Consider the following 22,498-nt stretch of genomic DNA (forward strand, 5'->3'; position numbering starts at 1 on the left):
ATGTGTGTATTTTATTTTACTTGGTATAGGTTTCCATTGAATTTTGGTAATAACTTAATTTTAACCCTTGTTGTCTACATATTCAGTAAATGGCGCTTGGCCCACTATGGTTCTGAACCCTTCAAATAACTTAAATTATATTATATAATATTACATACTGGTATTATATTATATTATATTATATTATATTATATTATATTATATTATATTATATTATATTATATTATATTATATTATATTATATTATATTATATTATATTATATTATATTATATCAGAAGTTACTGTAATAACATTATACCATTATGTCCATCTAGAGAAACTACACTTTCCAATGGTGAAATAATAATTAATTATACAAATCGGTTAATTTAGCTTCCAATATTACTTCATACAAACACACAAACATTCTCTGTAGGCTATCTTTCATAGCTTTCGATTGTTGCTGTCCAAGGCCCCTTATAGACGAAGTCATTTGTTTTTTAATTCATTACACGGCCTTAGATGGCAGTTATTTTAATTTTAAAACTCATTTATCTCATTAAATATCAGTCCTATCAAAATATTTCAAGGAATAAAACTTATCGCAAATTATTTTTAAAGAAACTTTTGTTATGTAACATTTTTCACAAAAATCAATAATAAGCGAGATATTTCGATTTATTTAATTCAGCCCCCTTATAACCCCCCTTTTAAATAATGTATTTTGAATGCCATATAGCCTAAAATCTAAGTTACAACGAACTTAATTTATATTCCAATTTTCATCAAAATCCGTTCAGCCATTATCGCGTGAAAAGGTAACAAACATACAGACAGACAGACAGACAGACATACAAACAAAAATTTCAAAAAAGCGATTTTCGGTTTCAGGGTGGTTAATTATATATGTTAGGACCAATTATTTTTGGAAAATCGAAAATTACCAGAAAAATTTCGGCTACAGATTTATTATTAGTATAGATTTCACAATGCTTTTAATTGAACAGGTATCCAGCGTCGAAGTTCAACATGAGCGAGAAATTGCCTACAAATTTTGCCTGGAGCCCTCTACCAGTAACAGGTTCCTTTCATGCCATAAAACTACGACACGGACTACCAGCTTTTCTTTCCTCCCAGATGGCGCCATCTTAAGGATCACGACCAGTTCATGTAACCCAGGTAATCAATACAATCACCCAATTAAGGAATTTTATTTTCTGTTTGGTATAAACTGCTCATGAGGAAGTAGTAGTTAATTGTCTGTAGGTTGAATACACAACAAGACTATTAATTAGAATCAAATCGAGACAAAAATATTTACTAACAAGGTGGAATTAAAAATGCTAAAATGTTTGCTTTAAAATTAATAAAAAAAAGTTTCATCACATCAGCAAGAGAAAGAAAAACTATTAAGATAAAAATATAAAAGGATCCCCGTAACATGCCATGAACGCACTTGGGGGGCATGGAGGTAGAGCCCCCTGCTTTCCATGACCTCGGCACTAGAATGAGGTGGTGTGGTCGGCACCACGCTCTGACCGCCTTTTATCCCCGGGAAAGACCCGGTACTCGATTTTATAATAATAATAATAATAATAATAATAATAATAATAATAATAATAATGATTTATTTTAGCTGGCAGAGTTAAGGACGTAAGGCCTTCTCTTCCACTCAACCAGCAAAAAGTGTATATAGGAGGCTGAGTGAACCTTGGGGCCATTCTGAAAGTTTGGCAACTAGAAAAAAATCCTGTCACCACCTGGGATCGAACCCCGAACCTTCCATAAGACAAAAATATTCAACACGTAGAACAGTTTATGTACCTTGAGAGCAAAATTAGTAAAAATGGTCACATTGAACATGAGATTAGCAGAATAATAAAGTTGAAAATTTTATCAGCTGATGAAAGGTTTGTTATGAACAAAGATATAGGACGTACCTGTATAAACAGTGGCACATTACATTGTAAATCACTTTTTATACAGACCATCTTAAAAATAGCTAATGAATACATCTGATACTAAGGGATATGCTAATGGAGCTAAATGACAGCTGTGAAGAGTACGCAAACAAGACAAAGACCATGGTTATCGGAAGAAAAATAAAGAAGGTAAACTTGTGAATTCAAAATGAGGCAGTAGAGCAAGTGGACAGCTTCAAATACTTGGGGTGTACTATAAGCAGTAACATGAGCTGCTGCCAGGAAGTCAAAAGGAGGATAGCAATGGCCAAGGAAGCTTTTAATAGAAAAAGGAGCATCTTCTGCGGACCTCTGGAAAAAGAACTAAGGCAGAGACTAGTGAAGTGCTTTGTGTGGAGTGTGACAGAAACATGGACATTACGATAAAGTGAAAAGAAATGACTAGAATCATTTGAAATGTGGATATGGAGAAGAATGGAACATGTGAAATAGACAGACAGAATAAGAAATGAAGCTGTGTTGGAAAGAGTGGGAGAAGAAAGAATGATGCTGAAACTGATCAGGAAGAGAAAAAGGAATTGGTTGGGTCACTGGCTGAGAAGAAACTGCCTACTGAAGGATGCACTGGAAGGAATGGTGAACGGGAGAAGAGTTCGGGGCAGAAGAAGGTATCAGATGATAGACAACATTAAGATATATGGATCATATGCGGACACTAAGAGGAAAGATTGGGGAATGCTGGGTTTGCAGTGAAAGACCTGTCCTTGGTCAAAAACTATGAATGAATGGGATGGGTGAAACAAAAGGTGCATAAACAAAGAATAGCTTTCACTTTACAAGACCAATATACAAATGGTGACTTACTGAACTCAAAACAAGTGAACTGAGAGTGTGGAGAGCTGATTTCTCTGCCTACTGCATTCCTTAAGGGCATTCACCCTTATTTGTAGCCTTGCCATGGGTGAAAACAAGATGGTAGCTGTCTGTCTCATTGACATGCATTGACAGACCCTTGGAACATAAGAGATATTTATATTTTAGACAGTTTCTCCCCACCCCTTCAGAAAGAAATGCGTGTTATGCTCCAAAAAATACATTACGTATTTTTACTCCAACGTTTGAGTTAAGTCAGATTTCAGTTAAGTGGGGTTTTACTGTATTTTGTTTTTTTTTACAGAAAAACTAAGCTTGAACCAGAAATCATCATCATCATCCTTCACGAATTAGGCCTCTGTAGACCTGTTTCGGCCCATCTAACAGTCTTCTAAAAGGTCTACCTTGGTCGACGATGTCCTCTAGGTTTATACTGCATCATAATTTTTGGGATTCTTGAATTTCCCATTCTTACATGATCTAGCCAATTTAATTTGTATCTGTTGATTTTTTCTTCTACTGACTCTACTTCTAATTGTTCTAAAATTTCTTCATTGCTTTTTCGGTCTAAAAGAGTATATCCTGCTGTCCTCCTGAAAAATTTCATTTCCGTTGCTTTGATTCTGTTCATGTCTTTTTTCTTTAATATCCAAATCTCTCTTCCGTATAAAACGGAGGGTAATGCTAGTGTATTATATATTTTTATTCTTGTAGATTTTTGTACTAATTTAGCTTTTAATGTATTGTTTATTATTCCTAGAATTTGTGTAAATTTGGTAATTTTCTTGTTCACATCTATTTCATTTTGATAAGATATTTCACAACCCAGATAATTGAATTTTTTTACTTGTTCGAGGCATTGGTTATTGTGTATTATCTTACTTCTGACTGGGTCTTGTCCTAAAAATGCCGTTACTTTTGATTTTTGTGCTGAAATTTCCATCCCAAAATCTTTTAATATTTTATTTAATGTATATAATCCTCTTTGTAAATTATCCTCTGAATTGGAAATTATGACTTGATCATCGGCATAGAGTACTTGAACCAGAAAATGATAGACTAATAACTGATCGATAAAGAGAGCCACGAAATGTCTTCAAATAATTCTTTGCTTGAAGTCTTGCAATGATACCGGTGTGCAGTGACTAATAACCTTCCAGCTCGTATTGCACACTTATGAATAAAAATAGAACTTGATTTCACTTAAATAATGATCTGTATATGTATATATGCATATGTATAAAGTGCTATGGAACATATATACATGTTGCTTATATTTTCGTCTTTGGTATGCCGCTGCATGTCACACATTTCACAGTTTTAACTGCAAAGTTATGTGAGAGAACTTCTGCAGGGGAGAGATATGATTCACATGAAGCTGAAGCCAATATGCTTTCAACAATAATTGTTGGAAATGGTTCTGTAATCAAGTAGTTACTTTATTAATAGTGTACGGTATGCCTACATATTAAATATCGAGGATTACCGGTATCAAATAGCCTATAGAATTATTTCATCTTTCTTGAGGCATCCAAATTGTGTGAATGCATAATAGTTATTTATGGTACTTGTGAGGTAAGTGCATCTTTATTGCATGAGTGGAAAGATTTAAGGACGAGGCGTCAGCCGGGTACGATAAAGATCACGCTCACAAGTACCATACGTAATTTTATCCAAGACCATAACGAAAAATTATGTTTTATAAAAGAAAATATGTTGAAAATAAGTCCTCATATAATCACATATCATGGCATGGATTTTAGAATCAATACGTGAACTAGGTAGGTCATGATGTAGGATTAGTGAAGAATGGTATCTAAAGCGTTGGATAAATAACAAATTATAATTAATTATATAATTTTAATATATATTTTTTTTACTTTAAATGTGTATTTTCATCTTTTTTAAGTTTCAGGGATTATTTAGAAGCGTTCACGGGACTAATGTGATTAAAATAATTTCACATTTTACTTCTGTGAATTTAAGAGGAATATTAAAACGTAATTTATCATCGTGTCTGTTTAGCTCAGTTGACTAACGCATGTTGTTTTAAAAGTTTTAATTTAAAAAGTTTTAAAATCCTATAAACTCAACTTCGCAGGTTCAAGTCTCCTCGCATCCCAAAAGGTAAATTATTACAAAAATTTTAAAAATACATGTTAGATATGGATGTAATGCACAAATTACGACGTAGCAGATAGAGAAAAGAGAAGGAGATTGAGTGTATGTATATTTAAGAAATGGTAATAAAGAAGTAGAGGTAGTGACATCTAGTAACTAATATATTAACTTCTTGAGTAATAGTTGAATGGAAAAGAATACGTGTGTACCCGGGTACTAGGATAATTCACTAGTGAAATAAAGTAATGTTGAATAAAAGCCTACTTTACAAACGCAAAAGTATTTAGTAAAGGCATGCTTTTCGTTATGGTCATGGATAAATTTTGTTACTGTACTTTTGATTTCTTAGAAATCAATAATTTGTTATCACTGTTTGGAACATTAAAGATGTTATGGGACTTGTCAAAATTTACAATTCATACAAATTAATTTACCGTGTATGTATAAAACAAAGGAACATTTGTTCAAGTCGTATCAAAGTATAGACCTACATGAAGTACACAGATACAATTCTAGTCTAGCCTACTTACATACTTAGAAGACTTCCAGTGCAAGTTAACATTTTATTATTTGAAATTCCTCTGTGCTCCAAAGTTTGTTTTATTAATCAAAATTGCAAAGATAAATAATCAAACTGGAGTTTATTTTTATAATTTCTTTCAAGTTCTGGATTTCTTCAAGACTTAAAATAACTTATTTTCCTTTTCGTTAATGAACACAGCAGAATGTGAGAGGCAGTAAGTGCTTGTATTTCTACAAGTCACGTTTATAATTGTCTTCAATCATAAACTGTTCACTGATTGCAAATCTGTGGCCGGGAGGAAAAAGGTCTTGAGTAAAAATTTTATACTTTTCAGGAGAGCAATAGAAAGATTGAAATTGGTGTCAATTATAGAGTTTTTTAATTAAGAGGTTTTTCCTGGATATTATTTGTTTATATTTCTTCTAAAATAGGTAATGTTGCTCATTTAACAATTTTCTTGATTATTTCCAAAACTAGCCGCACTTAAGCCCTTTTCAGACTAGAAGCCAAACTGAGTAGAAGGGACTATTTAAATGTAAGACCTTTTTCATGTCAAAATAAATGAGAAATGTAAATTATTAGGAACGCAAAATGGGTCTTAAACAATTATAGGACTGTTTACCTGGTGCTTAAAGTTTTAAAAGGAAAGGCTATCAGTATGTGATAAAATGGCTGAAATACAAGTTAGACCTTTTTAATAGGGAAGCATGGAAAGTAAACATGTGATGGTTCGTAAGGAATAAAGTATTAAATATTCTTAAGTCCTTTATTCTGTGTGTGCTCGATTCAAAAAGTACTTAGGACATTTGGTAACGCTCTATAAATCCAGTCAGGAGTCTTATTTGACTTTAACCGTTTTACCAGATTGTAGAGAATTGTTGGCGCTTTCAGAATATATAAAAATCTCATTTTCACAAAAAATTGACTTAAGACCTTTTTCCTCCTGGCCACAGAAATATTACTCCAACTCTAAAGTTGTTTTCTTGTGATAAATAAGTTATATAAAAATTAATTTTGCTTTAAAAAATGCATATAAAAATCATACAGTATAAGAAGTTGTGCATTTAATGAAAATGTTTTACATAAATTTTAAGATATATGTCCATTGGCAACAGTTAACAAGTCCATACGTCACTCTCATTAAATGTAAATAAAATAATATATCGTGTTTTTCTGGGTATAGCACATATGGATTTAGCACTGCCATAAGAAACCTATATAATTATAAAAACAATGAAGAAATACGGTAACTTAAATCATTGGGCCATGTTTAGAAACTAGCAGGCTTTGACAATTTGTAAAACAAGTGAACATCACGCTTTAAATGATGTTCTCTTGTTTCACAAATCGTCAAAGCCTCCTAATTTCCAAACATAGCCCACCGATTAAGTTATTTTTCTTCATTGTTTTTATACATAGGTTTCGTATGGCAATGTTAAATCCAGCTATGTGCTATACCCAGAAAAACACATGTATAAGCAAAAAACAAAAGATGGTTTATTTAACAGTCAATAATCACCTAAAGCTTCTAAGTTGTCCTCATTTTAGTAGGTAAATTAAAACGACGAAGGGCAGAATATTTCACAATTACAATAACATCTAGAAATAATGAAATTTCATCATTCGTACATTTGTATGTCATGTGAATCCCTGCCTTGTCCCCTGCAGGAAACAAATGTACTTACAAATAATATTGCACTATGAGTACAGGTCCACAGCCTGGAATAACATTATTCAATGTCAGCACAACTTACAATTATCAGATTCTCAGAATTTCAGGCAAGTGAGAAATCATCTGCGAACTAAAGACCAACTCTCGCTTGCCCCACATAAAAATTGCATATACATTTATGTGAGTATAAACAGGAGACTATACAGTGAAACCTGTCCGCTTCAGTCACAAAGTAACGGCGATATATGTACAAACTGAACACTGCCTGAAGAACATTAATGATTGGCGACATCAACTTCTCTTTTAGTTAACATTCCTGTTATGAATTCTTTTCTGACAACAATGAATGTTCTGTTATTATTAATTTAACAGTAATAGTAATAATAATGATGATGATGATAATAATAATAATAATAATAATAATAATAATAATAATAAAGAACAATTATAAATATCGATATCATCCAAAATCAACAACAGAAAACAAATGCCATCTTTTATGTTACTAGCACGACTTTCGACAGCAACTATATGAAATAATTTCTGACATAAAATATTTCCCAATGTGAGGAGCATATTTATATCTTTCTTCTTAGGGAATCTTGTCGGGGACTGACTTCTTGCCCTTTTGGACAATTTTAAAGTTACTTTCTAAGCAATTAAATCGTGGGATTATCAGCACGGGCTGATAAGATAATTCGTCACAACTAATTCCTGTTAAGATTTTATTCCCCAGTTTATTAACATTATACAGTCAATTCATATTCTCTACTTTCTCCCTTTCTGGCTGCAAAACGGTATTTGTCGAATACGAGGGAGAAGCCATTGATCCTTCCCATTGAAGGCTTTAAGGAACCAACCTGGACAAATACCCAATGTCCCATCCCTACCTTCCCGTGGTGCAGCTGTTAGTAAGCATAATTTTACAAGCTGAACTAAAGGGAGGGGCTACTCATCAGTTAGCGCTGGTCAGCTTGATGAGTTAATGACCGAATTTGGTATAATTTCCTCTATTCAATACCTAATTCCCTCTTTACCCTTTCCTATCCAGTCCTCTGACTGAACTCTTACTTTCTTCGACCCCGACGGCATTAGAGCATTCGAGGCCTAGGGGTTCATTTCCCTTTCCTTCCTCCTCTTTCTACTTTTCTGTTGCTAGTGCTGACCTGCTATGGCACTAAAATCGTCCTCCAGTGGCTTAAGGAGGGAAAGCTGGTGATCAACAAGATCTCCCAGCTAGGTCCAATGGACCCGTCGACCAACAGCAGGTGTGGTCCTCCAGACATTCTGGGGGTTGTGTGTGAATGAAGTAGGCACCACAACGTTAAAATATGGTGTTCGCTTAAATCGGCTACAACTTGCCATTTTCAATATCTTTGAAAAATATTGGAGTGCAAGAGGTCAAATGACTTTATTGTCAAATGCCTGGCATTAGAAAACAACAACTTTCTCCCTTTCTACACCTGTACGCGTTTGTTCGATCACTACCAGTACGTCTGTGTATTTATGAAAGAAGATTCATGATGGATGTCATCCTTCTCTTCTTCCAGAAATTGACCAAGTCTTTTAGTAATGTTGTCTGTAATTTAGTACTCAAGTACATCCCAGTAACCTAATACATCTTCTTCTATGCTGTGATCTTACTTTTTTAGTAAGTTAAAGTGGCATTGTACATTTATGTTTCCATAGCAACTCCTATGTGAACTTTCATTTTTGTCCCATTGGCGTCTTTTTTCATAATATAAAGCTTAGTTCGGTACTTTATTTCTGTATAGCAGACAATGTTGCCAAATATGTTTTCTGTTATAATTTAGGAAGGAATGCTATTAGTTGTACCGGTAACTAAATTGTGCAAAGTTAATCTGTATTATGTACTGGCACAGTTTGTCTTCACAGTTCGATTTTATTATTTAGTTTGGACCTATTATTGCTGGACATATTCCATTTTTGCAACATCTCTATGAAAAAATAGCAAGTAACTTTTTTTTAATTGAACGTTGAGATGTCATAGAATCTCATAATAAAGTTTTTTTTTTCAGTTTGGTAGATATAATGAGAAACTAAATTTTTGTTCCTAAACCTATTAAGTGAAAGTTACCGGTACTATATTATAAAGTCCTGCAATTCGCATTTGATAACCTTGAATATTTCATTTGTAATGAAATACACAACTTGATGCAAGAGAAATGATATTTATGACCATCATCAATTTCATAAGTAAAAACCTTTAAAAACACTATTTTAAATGTCTGACTAAAACCAAAAACTTGCGAATCTGCCTAAAGATGGCTAATTGCTGCATAATATTTAACACTACATAAAAGTAAATTGGTACAAACTTGCAAGCATTAAAAATACATTAGTTGAATTCAACTGTTTTTATATACAGACAGAAAAAGGCAAATGACATTTAGAGTCATTAAAGGCAATGAATGTCATTTACCAGCTGATATATAAAATGTTACACTAGGGCGGACAAGTTCCACTGTATTTATTTATTTTTAATTTGGTGCTGCAATGCTGATATATACATATATATATTTTTTTTTTTAGGTTTTATTTTGCAAGATATGATATAACATTATAAAATATTCTTTTATTTAATGTACCGGTAGTTATATGATTGAAAATATTTTTATGTTTTTTTTTTTAAATATGTACACAATGAGGGTTAGCTGTTTGAAAACACTTTTACTCTAACAACACACGCAATGTGGTATCATGTCCATAAACAACATTACAGGTGAAGGGACGAGGTCCATCTGAAGACGGAGAGACTGCAACTGAATTGCTGGCACATCTGGATGGGCGTGGGTCGCATCTTCATGCTTCTTCATGATGTGGTATGTACGTTCTGCCCTTATAGTAACATATAAAAGGTAAAGCTAGCCCTTTCACATGCCATGAAGACACTTGGGGGGCATGGAGGTAGAGCCCCATGCTTTCTTGACCTCAGCACTAGAATGAGGTGGTGTGGTCAGCACCACGCTCTGGTCGAGGGTAACATATAATCTGTTATAAAATGAAATGTTGGACTGTCCAACTCTTTACACAGATTCCAGTTCCAGTAGCCCTGAATATTGTAACACTACTTAACATTAACCTAACGGAATTATTCAGCATTTCCAAATTCGAGTCCTAACCCTGAGTTTTGTTGTTGGCATGTGCAACGTCACTGAACAGGAACTGAGTAATGTTAGGCCCTTGAATTCCATCTCGTGCTTTGTTATTCTTCGTTAACATTTTCCTTTAAATTTATTTTAAAAGAAATAACAGTTGTGATGGTATAGCAGTTAATTCCTTTAGTAATTAATACCTATCACTATGAGGACACACCTTAAACAGTAATATTACTACGAATTCACCTTGATGGAACTCTAATTTGGGAAGTTCACATTAATAATGTATCCGAATAATTGTCAAGAATTACTGATCTTTTACGGAAAGTTAAATCTTGTTTAAGTGTTGACAAAATCATTTCCGTACAGCATATTATACATCCTTTCAATTCCATTTACAATATGGTTTGCTTTTGTGTTTTTTCAAGCTCGGGTATTTATATGGCAAAAAAAAGGCAATTAAAATAATGATGATAAGTCCTGTAAACCCGTTTACACGAGATTAAAAATGATGACCTCGCCAAGTTCGAATGTATAGTCCAATCTCATATTAGTGAAAGAATATCTTGGTAACTGTAAACTTAAAGCACGACTATGAAAAAAAAAAAAAAAAAAAAAAAAAAAAAAAAAAAAAAAAAAAAAAAAAAACAAGTTGAACACGGAAGTTCAAATATTATATTTACCTACAGAAAAACAAGCAATAGCTATAAAAAATCTAAGTATTAAGTTACAGGGTCGGTCTCTGAACAAAGATTAATTATAATAATTAGAAAGTGTCTAAAAGAAAAATCATTTTACTCTTGTAAAGAATTTCTAGATTGTAATAAGTCTGTCTTAGTTATGTTAGTATCATTATATTGCACTTTTTTATTGCAACTTATATTGTAAAATGTATACTAAACTGTATTTGACGAAGTCTATTGCATTTTGTATTGCTTAACAACTGAATAATTAATTTCGGAATATGTATGATAAGAACTTTCTTGTGTTAAATTTTAACGTACCTTGTTAACATGTTTCGACCTATTTTCGGTCATGTTAACAAGGTACGTTAAAACTGTGCTACTGCCTGTCTGTTTCCATAGCAACTTTAATCCCACCTATACTGCTAGCTTGACAGTTGTCAGGCGACTTCTTTCATATTACGAAGTATAACTGCAATCAACATTTTCATTTATTTAAGGGGGCGCTCTACAGAGTTTTGGTCAATTTTGGTCATTTTCTTCATTTTTTAAATATGGTGCCAAAAATCTACGTTTTCTTGAGAAATACTTTAGTGAAGATTTCATCGCGATATCTTTTTTTCTAAGTTAGCAATTTAGTTTATCTCATATAAATAGTTACTATATTCATAATGTATATTATAAACTTTAAAGTGATTTTCCAGCAAATCAGAGTTTTTACACTTTAACTTACGAGAAATAAAATATCTCCTGAATGGCTATACCCAGGATAATGAAACTTTGCTCACATATTCACTACAGGTCTGTGCATAAAATGCTGCATTAATTTACGAATGATTATTAAAAAAGATGTGATTTTTTTATGTCGGCCAGTGAAGATGAAAAGAAAAAAAAGTTGAAAGTACTTGTTTTTATTAATAAAGTATATTGACCAGAAAGAAAATTAATGTACCATTTCATCATAGGTAGTCTCAGCTTCATTCTAAACTTTTAGAAAATTGAATATCTTTATTAGAGATCGAGATAAATGTTCACTAAAAATATAATTTTTTTTTTTCTTGGCATACTTTTGAACATAAAACTTTGATAAAAAAATTGTGCATATGTATTTTAGTAACAACTTATCTGTAATTTCCAAGTAGATATGTTGGAAATTGTATAAATTAAAAAAAACTCAATAACGCATCACCTTAATTTCAATGCCTTCAAGATAGTACAGGAAGTTCAAGTGCTAATATAGCAAGATCTGGAACGTAAAATTTTGAATATACTTTCAACTAGGCCTACTTAAAGAATGTTACATATTTATAGCACTGCCAGTTGTATTTAACAGCCAGAAAGAGATCATGCCTGGAAATTATAATATTAATTTCAAGGGGTTATTCTTTGGGATATTTCAAACAAAAATGTTTAATATAATTTTGCTCGTTTTTGCTTTCTTTTCGAGAAAAAAAAATATTTTATATGAAAAATTCCACAGCATATTTTGAGAAAGCTACTGAATTAATTCTCTATATGCTCAATCACTTTAAGAGAGCAGTGTATTATGATAATAAATGACTGAAAGAATTTTAGTTTTGTCCTTAAAATGTGCAGAAATTTGATTTGAACAAAATGTAACTTTTCGTTCTGAAAAGAAATTTTAAAATGTTACATTTGTTCAGATCAAATTTCTGCACATTTAAAAGATAAAACTAAAATTCTTTCAATCATTTATTATCTTAAGGGAAGACTCCACTGAAAATCATGAAAATTTTTCCAAATTTTTTTTAGCTATTTCACTTATTCAGAATTTATATTTTCATACCCCAAATGGATTCAGATCAATTCTGATTACAAATACTCGTATGTTTACACTTATTAAATTAAGGCTGGAAGGGGGCGTGGAATTTAAAGAGCTGTCAAAATTGTTTTTCATCGAAGAATTCTTTTTTAAACTTTCTGATTACAAATCTAGTAACTTTTTGTTGGCTCCCTGAAGTTACTAGATGAATGTAGCGGAGGAGAATATTAATTTACATAAATATTCATTTTATTTTCAAATCTATTTTTCTGTGTTCATTTTTGTTGATTCAACACCAACTTTCTTATGCCAAATATTAATACATCTGGAAAAAAAAATAAAAATAGAATAAAAAAATAAAAGTAAATAAGAAAAATATTAATAAAAAAACTAGCATCATTATGAAAAATATTAATAAAATAAACTAGCAGCATTAACAAAAATATTAATAAAAAAAACTAGCTGCATTTCACACAAAATAAATGCATAGAAACATGCAGCTACCTCATAAATACTTGCAGTAAAAATTTCATCCAGATTTATTAATATTTGGCACAAGAAAATTGGTGTTGAATCAACAAAAATGAATACAGAAAAATAGATTTGAAAATAAAATGAATATTTATGTAAATTAATATTCTCCTCCGCTACATTCATCTAGTAACTTCAGGGAGCCAACAAAAAGTTACTAGATTTGTAATCAGAAATTTTAAAAAAGAATTCTTCGATGAAAAACAATTTTGACAGCTCTTTAAATTCCACGCCCCCTTCCAGCCTTAATTTAAAAAGTGTAAACATACGAGTATTTGTAATCAGAATTGAGCTGAATCCATTTGGGATATGAAAATATAAATTCTGAATAAGTGAAATAGCTAAAAAAATTTGGAAAAATTTTCATGATTTTCAGTGGAGTCTTCCCTTAATGCACTGCTCTCTTAAATTGACTGAGTATATTGTGAATTAAATGAAAATTTTTTCCAAAACACGCTATGAAATGTTTCACATAAAACAATTTTTATATCGAAAAAGAAGCAAAAACGAGCAAAATTGTATTAAAATTTTTTTAATACCTCATAGAATAACCCCCTGAAACTAATGACATTACTTACGATTCACCCTGTATAAAATTATCGTCATTTAGTATATCTTAGAATCTGGATTTGTGAGGAAAGCTATCAACATGGTAGTATATCCAAAACAGTCTTCAACGTCTGTTATTTTGAGACACTCAGGGTTTGTCACAAATCTATTTAGTTATATATACTCTCTTTCAATGCTGATATTAAACAAGAAAAGTAGCGATATATTTTTCACCTGTAATATTGATTAAAGTCAATATTCTTTCTTCTACGCTGCAAAGCAATACACACTTACTATTAAAAATACCACCATAAGCGGTCTGAACACTTCTTCGCACACATTATATACAAATTAGGCTGACATGTCTGAGTGGAAGTCAGTGGCAAGGCATGGTTGTTCAATGTTAGTTACCAGTTTCTCACTATATCTACATGAATCATTTGCCCGAGTTCGAGAAACTCTTAAAATTCTGGTGTACACTTTTTATTCTGAGTCCTGTCTTTGCTTTTATATTTCACATACTGCCGATATCTAAAGGAGGAGATGGGTGAAAATTCTAATTTATACAATTTTTTAACTAGAAAGTTTATTTTTCGCACACGTGCTACTCTTGGAATATGTATACATACTACAAAATTTAATTTGTGTCACTTAAGTATTTTTTGAGTTATGTATTTTTTTTTGGAAAATATGATATATTTTGAAAATCTACCTCCTACTACATATTTTATGTATATGATGCACAAAGATTTATAATGTAGGCTAAATTTAGAAAAACACTGCTTATCAATATGTTTAAAATATATCCTGAGAAAAAGGAATGAAAATATTTACTTGCTTGAGACATAATTTTCAGGGTTTTTTGTGCCTTTTGTATAGATATTATTTTTTACTTAAAAAAGTTTTTAAAATATAAATATCTTTCGGAATATGTAGCTTATTGTTTTTGCGTGTTAAATATTAGGTACGGTACCTTGTTGACTAGTTTTAGCCTGTTGTGGGCTATCTTCAGAACTGAGTGGTCCTGGTTTCCACGCGTTTCCTGTGGGGGTGTGTTTGTGTAGTGTAATGTGGAGTCAAAAAGTGTGTGTGTTCTGAAATTGAGTTGTGTATTGAAGATTTCGTGTGGGTGTTTCTTTGTGTGCCTGTATATTTCGTATTGTTGTAGTGTGTTTAGTTTCTGGTTTTTCGGTTGAATATGTAAATTTCCATGTCTGTGTTTATGTTACTGTAGGTGTGGTTAGCATTTCTGATGTGTTCTGCATATGTGGAGGTGTTTTGTAATTTTGTTATGGCTGTGATGTGTTCTTTGTAACGTGTTTGAAATGATCTGCTTGTCTGTCCTATGTAGAAATTGTTGCTGATGTTGCATTTGAGTTTGTATAGGCCTACATCTGTGTGGTTGTATTTGTTTGTGTTGTTTGTGTGTTGAGATACTTGTGTAGAGCGTTTTTTGTTCTGTATACAACGTTGTAATTTAATTTTTTGAATGAGGTTGCAATCTTGTGTGTGTTTTTATGTTAAAAGTTGTGTAATCAAGATGTATATAAAAAATCAGATGTTGTAGGCTACTTAACCAAACATGCTTTATAAAGTATGCAGAAAATAATTCACATCCAACCAAAAAACCAGAAACTCAACACACTAGAACAATATGAAATATACAGACACACGAAAACACACCCCAACGAAATTCTCAATACACAACTCAATTTCAAAACACATACACTCTTTGACTCTACACTATGAACGCACCCTCACAGGAAACAAGCGGCGCCAAGACCAACAACGACCAGTTCTGAAGATGACCGAAAATAGGTCGAAACATGTTAACAAGGTACGGTAAAATTTAACACAAGAAAGTTCTTATCATACATATTCCGAAATAATTCAGTTTGATAGCTTTGAAATTGTAGAACCTTTTAGATGTTAAATATGCAGAATGAATACATCACATATTCATTTGTATGAGATCTCACCCACCTCATTGAATATTACACGGCTAATATGAATTAGCCAATATGTATTATTACTATTTAATACGAGAAAAATTCGTACCGGCACCGGGAATCGAACCCAGGACCTCTCAGCTCTGCGCGCTGAGCGCTCTTTCCAACTGAGCTATGCCAGGACACGATCCACGGCGCCGACCGAACCCCTCTCGGCGCGCAGAGCTGAGAGGTCCTGGGTTCGATTCCCGGTGCCGGTACGAATTTTTCTCGTATTAAATAGTAATGCAGAATGAAAGTTTCGAAAAATCACTTTCAAAATATACAACGAAGTATTTAAAGAGCGCAGACATTTAAATATGACGTCATTACTGGCAACTCCAAATATGGTAGAATCCTGGACAGATTCGGATCTGTAGGTTTATTTTTGCAGTGAAACGAAAAAGTAATTTTGACCAGAAATGCTAGAAATTTCACCCGTCTCCTCCCCTCCTTAAATCAAGTATACCGATGGCAGGCAATGAATTTTAGCTAGTGCTGTGTACACCGCAGCTAAAAAGAGATGTTGCAGTGATAATGATTTCGAAATGTAGATCTAATTGTCTTCTGAAAGAACTGTAACACTTCGTATTCCATGCCCCATCACCTCTTCACACTGCCAAGCATGGAGTTATGACTAGAATGACTGTAAAACCTACTTTTTTACGAAGTGAAGTCTCTGTGTGTTTCCAATACACAGAAAATAGCCAAGTTTCTTGGACGTGGTGTAACGCATTTGGCAGTACGAGAACCACCCTAACTCTAACATACTCTAGAGAGCTATGTCAACATCTACCAGCGATCAACCAAGTGGAAGTCAGTGCTTTTTGTCTATGCTAAAGAAGTAGTACCATCTGCCTGAAAGGATCTAAATGTGAGCTTCATGAAAACGAAAGTACGAGCAGAAATTTAAACGATTGCCAAGAATGCGAGACTTTCCCAAATAAATTATTGATATATTACCTACCCTGATACTTCACACACTTGGTACACTACACTTCTGTACCTGTCATGGAAAATTGCATAGTTTTAAAAGTGATGTCTCTCTTATAGTAGAGAGATTTGAAAGTGAGGCATTTGCCTTAAACAAGAGCACTTTGATGAAGGAATTACATACAAGGCTTCCTTATCGAACATAAAATAGCTATGCTCAGAATTTTTAACTACTACAAACAAAACTTTATGTGAGAGAGAAAAGTATCTAAATGTAATGGCAATATGTGCACAGCGCCTTTCTATATCTATAGTTAAACTGTATTTTACGCCCACATGCCGAAGCAGAGGTGGACGATCATCCAACCAGAATGGAGGTATCGTGTGGTTAGCACGATGATCCCCCCAGCTGTTATAGCTGGTATTCGCAACCGGATTTCGCTACCTATCGTAGCTCCCCAAGTGCATCACGATGCTGGGTGGGCACCGGTCCCATACACTGGCCGAAATTTGATGAGAAAATTTCTTCCCCCACGAGGAATCGAACCAGCGCACATTCCGTAACGCGAGTTCTAGGCAGGATGCCTTAGACCACGATGCCACGGCGCGGGACTTGATTAACAACTACCGTTACAAAATATGTTATCTGCACTATACAGTCGTTATTACCTTAGCAATTTTATGATTTTCTATATTACATCTTTTCTACAGTCTGTTAAATATAGTATGTACCGGTAAGTACATCCTTACGAATTATTTTTATGAGAAATTGCAATGAAAATTCGAGATAAAAATCGAACACAATAATAAATTATAGACTACTGTTTTTAATTCAATATGTATCACGACACACTTCATTCAGGATATAAGGTACGTGCTGGCATCGTATTTGCAAATGAAAGTAATCCACTGCGAAAGGTAAAATTATAACCAATGTTACGTATGAAAATAACATTTGTATTCTTTTCATTTAGCAAGATTGCAACCACTTCACTCAACAGTTGCAAAGTCGGTGGTATTCATCCTAGTACAAGTTATCTAAAGACAGTATTTGTGAAAATATAGCTGTGTTCAACAAACTCGGACAACACTCTCATCAGAATGGGCAAAAATCTGCATTCCACCAATTGTCATCAAGTAAATTTCTCAAGCTATATTTAACGGACTCCGTACGTACTGAAAAATACAAAGAATCTATTGAGGATAGACAGGGTTGTGGCAGAAATACAGTGCAGGATTCTCTGTGACGAAAAACTAAATGTAGAGGCAGACAGTGGTTAAAACATTCAGTCATACCTATTAATTTGCCAACTAGAGTTTCGGGCTTCTTTTGGACATTTATTAATTTTTCTTCCCACCTGAAAATGGAAATTTTTTTTACAGTCAGTCAGTCTCTTGGTACTTTCAGTGTCACAGATTAACAACGCATGCCAGTCATAGTGGCGTTGCTAGAATCTGTAGACAAAGGATGTGAACCAAGACAGGAGGGTTGCAATTATCTGTTCTGCTAACGAAGACATTGTAGCACTAATTGTCCTTGTCCATAGCTTGCAAATCTCTATGTACAACAATTACAAAGAAAATATAATCGGAAATAATTTAATATTAGTTAAATATCTAGTCTTACATGGTTTTACTCAAACCGAAAATGTTAAGGGTGCAAAAATTAACTTCAGAGATGCGTGAACATCATTTCTCATCTACCTCTGTGCCATTCAGTATTCTAAATAGTTACTTCTAATACGATATGATAAATCATATATCTACATACCCTAGTACTTTTCCTTCTTTGGGATATGTTGGGTTAGTTGAAGTTTAGCGGGTTAAATAAGGTTCAGCTGGGTTGGGTAAACTTAGGTCATATGAAGCTGGGTTATTTTTCAATGGATTAGTTTGTGAGTTCGGGTTAGATTAGCTAATTTGAGGTTTGGTTATGTTAGTTTAGGTGGGGTTTGGTTTGGTTAGTTCAGCTTAGGGTTGTTCAGGTTAGCTTATTTGGAGTTTGGCTAGGTTAGCTTAAGTGAGGTTGGGTTTGGTTAACTTAGTGAGATTTGGTTAGATTGGCTTTGGTGATATTGAGTTATGTTAGTGCATGTGAGATTTATTTTGGTTGGCGTAGGTGAGGTTCGATTAAGTTAGCTAATTTGACGTTTGGTTATGTTAGTTTAGGTGGGATTAGGTTAGATTAGTTTAGGTTAGTTTATTTGAAGGTTGGCTAGTTAGCATAAATAACATATATCAAAATATGATTAATTATTTATTCCGTCAATATGGCTTAAGCATTGGATTACATATGAAAGAAAATTTTGATGTGTTAGATCCTATTTAATCTTGATACTAACGTTTTCGCCCCTAATGGGGCATCTTCAGGTACAAGATATAAGTTGCAGATTAAAATGAATACAAACAACTTGTCATCAGATTGCAGTTTATTCCATTAGACTGATTACGGGCAAAAAACACATCCCTTCTGTTCAACAACCTGTGTATGATGATAGACTTGCATGATGTTGTAAGTAATTTCATACCTTCACATGGCATTTTAAAATAATCTCTATTTCACCTATCATAGATATATGTTTGTTTTCAGATACGAGAGCATTGAACATTTAACGAGAATTCCACTCGCTCTACAAAATTAGTTATACATGCTTTTATGACTCCACATTTAATAATATTAGGTTTTAATTTTGTATATTTTTAGTATTTTTATTGATTTTATTGTGATCATCACCTTATTGGCAACAACACAAGATATTCATACAAGGGGATCTACTTTATATAGCTATGCAAATTCACATTGTTTTAAATTAAATTTGTTTTTAATATTTTGACAGGACATTTAATGTTGATATGGATAATATTGTCACTATGCCACATTTTACTCTAGTCATGGCATTTTCATATGTAAAGCTTGTATTGTAATTGATTTTAGATGATACTTATATATTGTACCTGAAGATGCCCCATTATGGGGCTAAAACGTTAGTACGGTATCAATATTAAATAGGATGTAACACATCAATATTTTCTTTCATATGTAATTCAATGCTTAAGCCATATTGACGGAATAAATAATGAATCATATTTTGATATATATTATTAACACGAGGCTTAGCTGAACATTTCCAACATGAATTGTAAATTAGTTAGCGTAAGTTAGACTGGGTTTGGTTAGTGAGATTTGGTTAGATTGGCTTTGGTGATATTGAATTATGTTAGTTCAGGTGAGATATATTTTGGTTGGTGTAGGTGAGGTTGGTTGAGGTAGGTTAGGATAGATGATAGATGAGGTTGGGTTATGTTGACTTAGGTTAGGTTGGTCGATGTTGGGTTAGCTTTGCATAGGCGAAATTGAGTTAGATTTGTTTAGATGGGCTTGAGTTTGGTTACCGTGCATTATTTTTTAACGCAGTTCTGTAAAGTGCTGCATGCAGGCTGCAACAAAAACAGAATAAAAAAAAAGCGTAATTTGGCAGCTGACTGCAAAATGGTGGACAACTGTAGTAATAAACTTAACCTTAATAGAACCGAACATGTTAAATAGTTACAACTTCCGTGATAATGAGATGGAATTATTATTACGAGAAGATTCTAACAATAATAAACGTTGCAAAAGACGAAAACACGCATTCCGTCATGATGTACTGTCCAACAAACCTTGAATATAAAGCAATGCTGCAGTGAACCCAAAGCGAAGTGTACCGGTATAAGAAAACAGACTTGCTGCAGCGTTTCACATTCCGGAAGCACACGGTTAGCTCAGGTGAGGTTGTCCTTTTAGTCTGTATAAATTTGGGTGATCTTAATGTAGGTGAAATTTGGTAATTCATGTGATTTAGTCTTCAGGATCTGAATATTCTTCTTAAATATCTATTTTCTTTTCCTCGCAATTTCAGTGTTCACATAATGAATATGCTCACTAATATCCTCACACTGCCATTTCAACATTCATTCTGCAGATTGAAAATACGTGTAAATGGTCCCGTACAAAAAGGATTAAATATCTGACAATAAAAGGAATGGTAATCTGCTAATCTGCTATTCTTATCCCCAGTTCGACCATCCATGTTGGCTTACTGTTACTAAGATGAATCTGCAAAGTCCAAGAAACTTTTTAGTGTTCAGTTACCATGCCACTGAAGAATATGTTACAGTTTACATTGGAAACAAACAACCCTGTCGAAGTAGTTAGCTTTATGTACAATACAATGTATAATGAGCAAGCTACAGGGATGCAGGCCGGCCCCATACTTGCCGTTTTCTAAGAAATATCTGATAATATTTACATCTGATATTACAAGTGCTTATCTATTGAGCTACACATTGTTTTCTTTGCTTGATAGCAAGTGACAACATTATTCTAGTATATTTTCTCTATTACTTTTAATAGGACCAGCCCTACATTGAAGAACAAACTTCAGTCACAAAGTATTCATCATAACCAGTGTTGCCAACAATTTGTCTTGATATTAGTACTAAATGTGTTTTATTTTGTCGAAAGGAATAAACATACAAGTAAATATGAAAGCAATAGCACATAACAGAATTTTAGAGTGTGTCTCAGCCAGAAATATATATACACAAGATTTTAGTACCGGTACCTAACAAAAAAATAAAATAACATACCTGATACAAATCTAATCTTTCAGGTAAAGCTCCCACAATTCCAAGTCACAAAGAGATTGTGTGCACTCGATGTGGGTCTCTGGCGTTTCGTCAGCCCATGCGAGTTGTATGGATATAAAGGGAAAAGTTGAGACGGTGTCGGGTGGAGTTCCCGGGTAGCTCAGTTGGTAAGAGCACTGGTACGTTCAACCAGAGGTCCCGGGATCGATACCCGGCCCCGGAACAATTTTTCCCTTGAAATTATTCAAACATACCTGATACTTCTTCACAATGAAATATAGAACTAACATCAACTATACTTATATAGATTACTTTCCCTTACATGTATGTATGCATATATGCATGTATAACGTTAAGATCTGCAGAAGAAAATATTATTACAAAATTCAGGAAGACTTAAGATTGAAAATCATTTTTCGACATTACATTGCATTCTTAAATTGACATAAATTTGTTTGATGTTTATAACTAGGACATATGCACAGAATAAATACAGTCAATTTTCCATTTTGAATCTTGCGTACATTACTTAACACTTGAATATAAGTAATTGATTAACTAGCGGACTTACTGGTGTTAATTATGTAAGTCTGTGCGGCTTACAGCTGTTTCGGTGCTTCATCACACCATCCTCCATCCATCTATCCATCCATCAGGAGGATGGTGTGAAGAAGCACCGAAACAGCTGTAAGCCACACAGACTTACATAATTAACATGAGTAAGTCCGCTAGTTAATCAATTAGTTAATTTTTAGTAGATCGTTCCATTAATGCCTGGAATGTTTCAGAGCTGTTTTATGCAAAAGAGTCCTTAGAAGAATTTCACGAAAGACATTAAATGAATATTGCTTTCAGAATTAGATATCTTTAGGAAATAACAATACAGCTTCAGATACTTGGGGTGTACTATAAGCAGTAACATGAACTGCTGCCAGGAAGTCAAAAGGAGGATAGCAATGGCAAAGGAAGCTTTTAATAAAAAAGGGGCATCTTCTGCTGACCTTCGGAAAAATAACTAAGGAAGAGACTAGTGAAGTGATTTGTCTCGAATGTGGCATTATACGAGGATTTGAAATGTTAATATGGAGAAAAATGAAGCATGTGAAATGGACAGACAGAATAGGAAATGAAGCTGTGCTAGAAAGAGTGGGTGAAGAAAGAATGATGCTGAAACTGATCAGGAGGAGAAAA

Source organism: Periplaneta americana, chromosome 1 (genome assembly GCF_040183065.1).
Source record: "Periplaneta americana isolate PAMFEO1 chromosome 1, P.americana_PAMFEO1_priV1, whole genome shotgun sequence".
NCBI classification, from domain to species: domain Eukaryota; kingdom Metazoa; phylum Arthropoda; class Insecta; order Blattodea; family Blattidae; genus Periplaneta; species Periplaneta americana.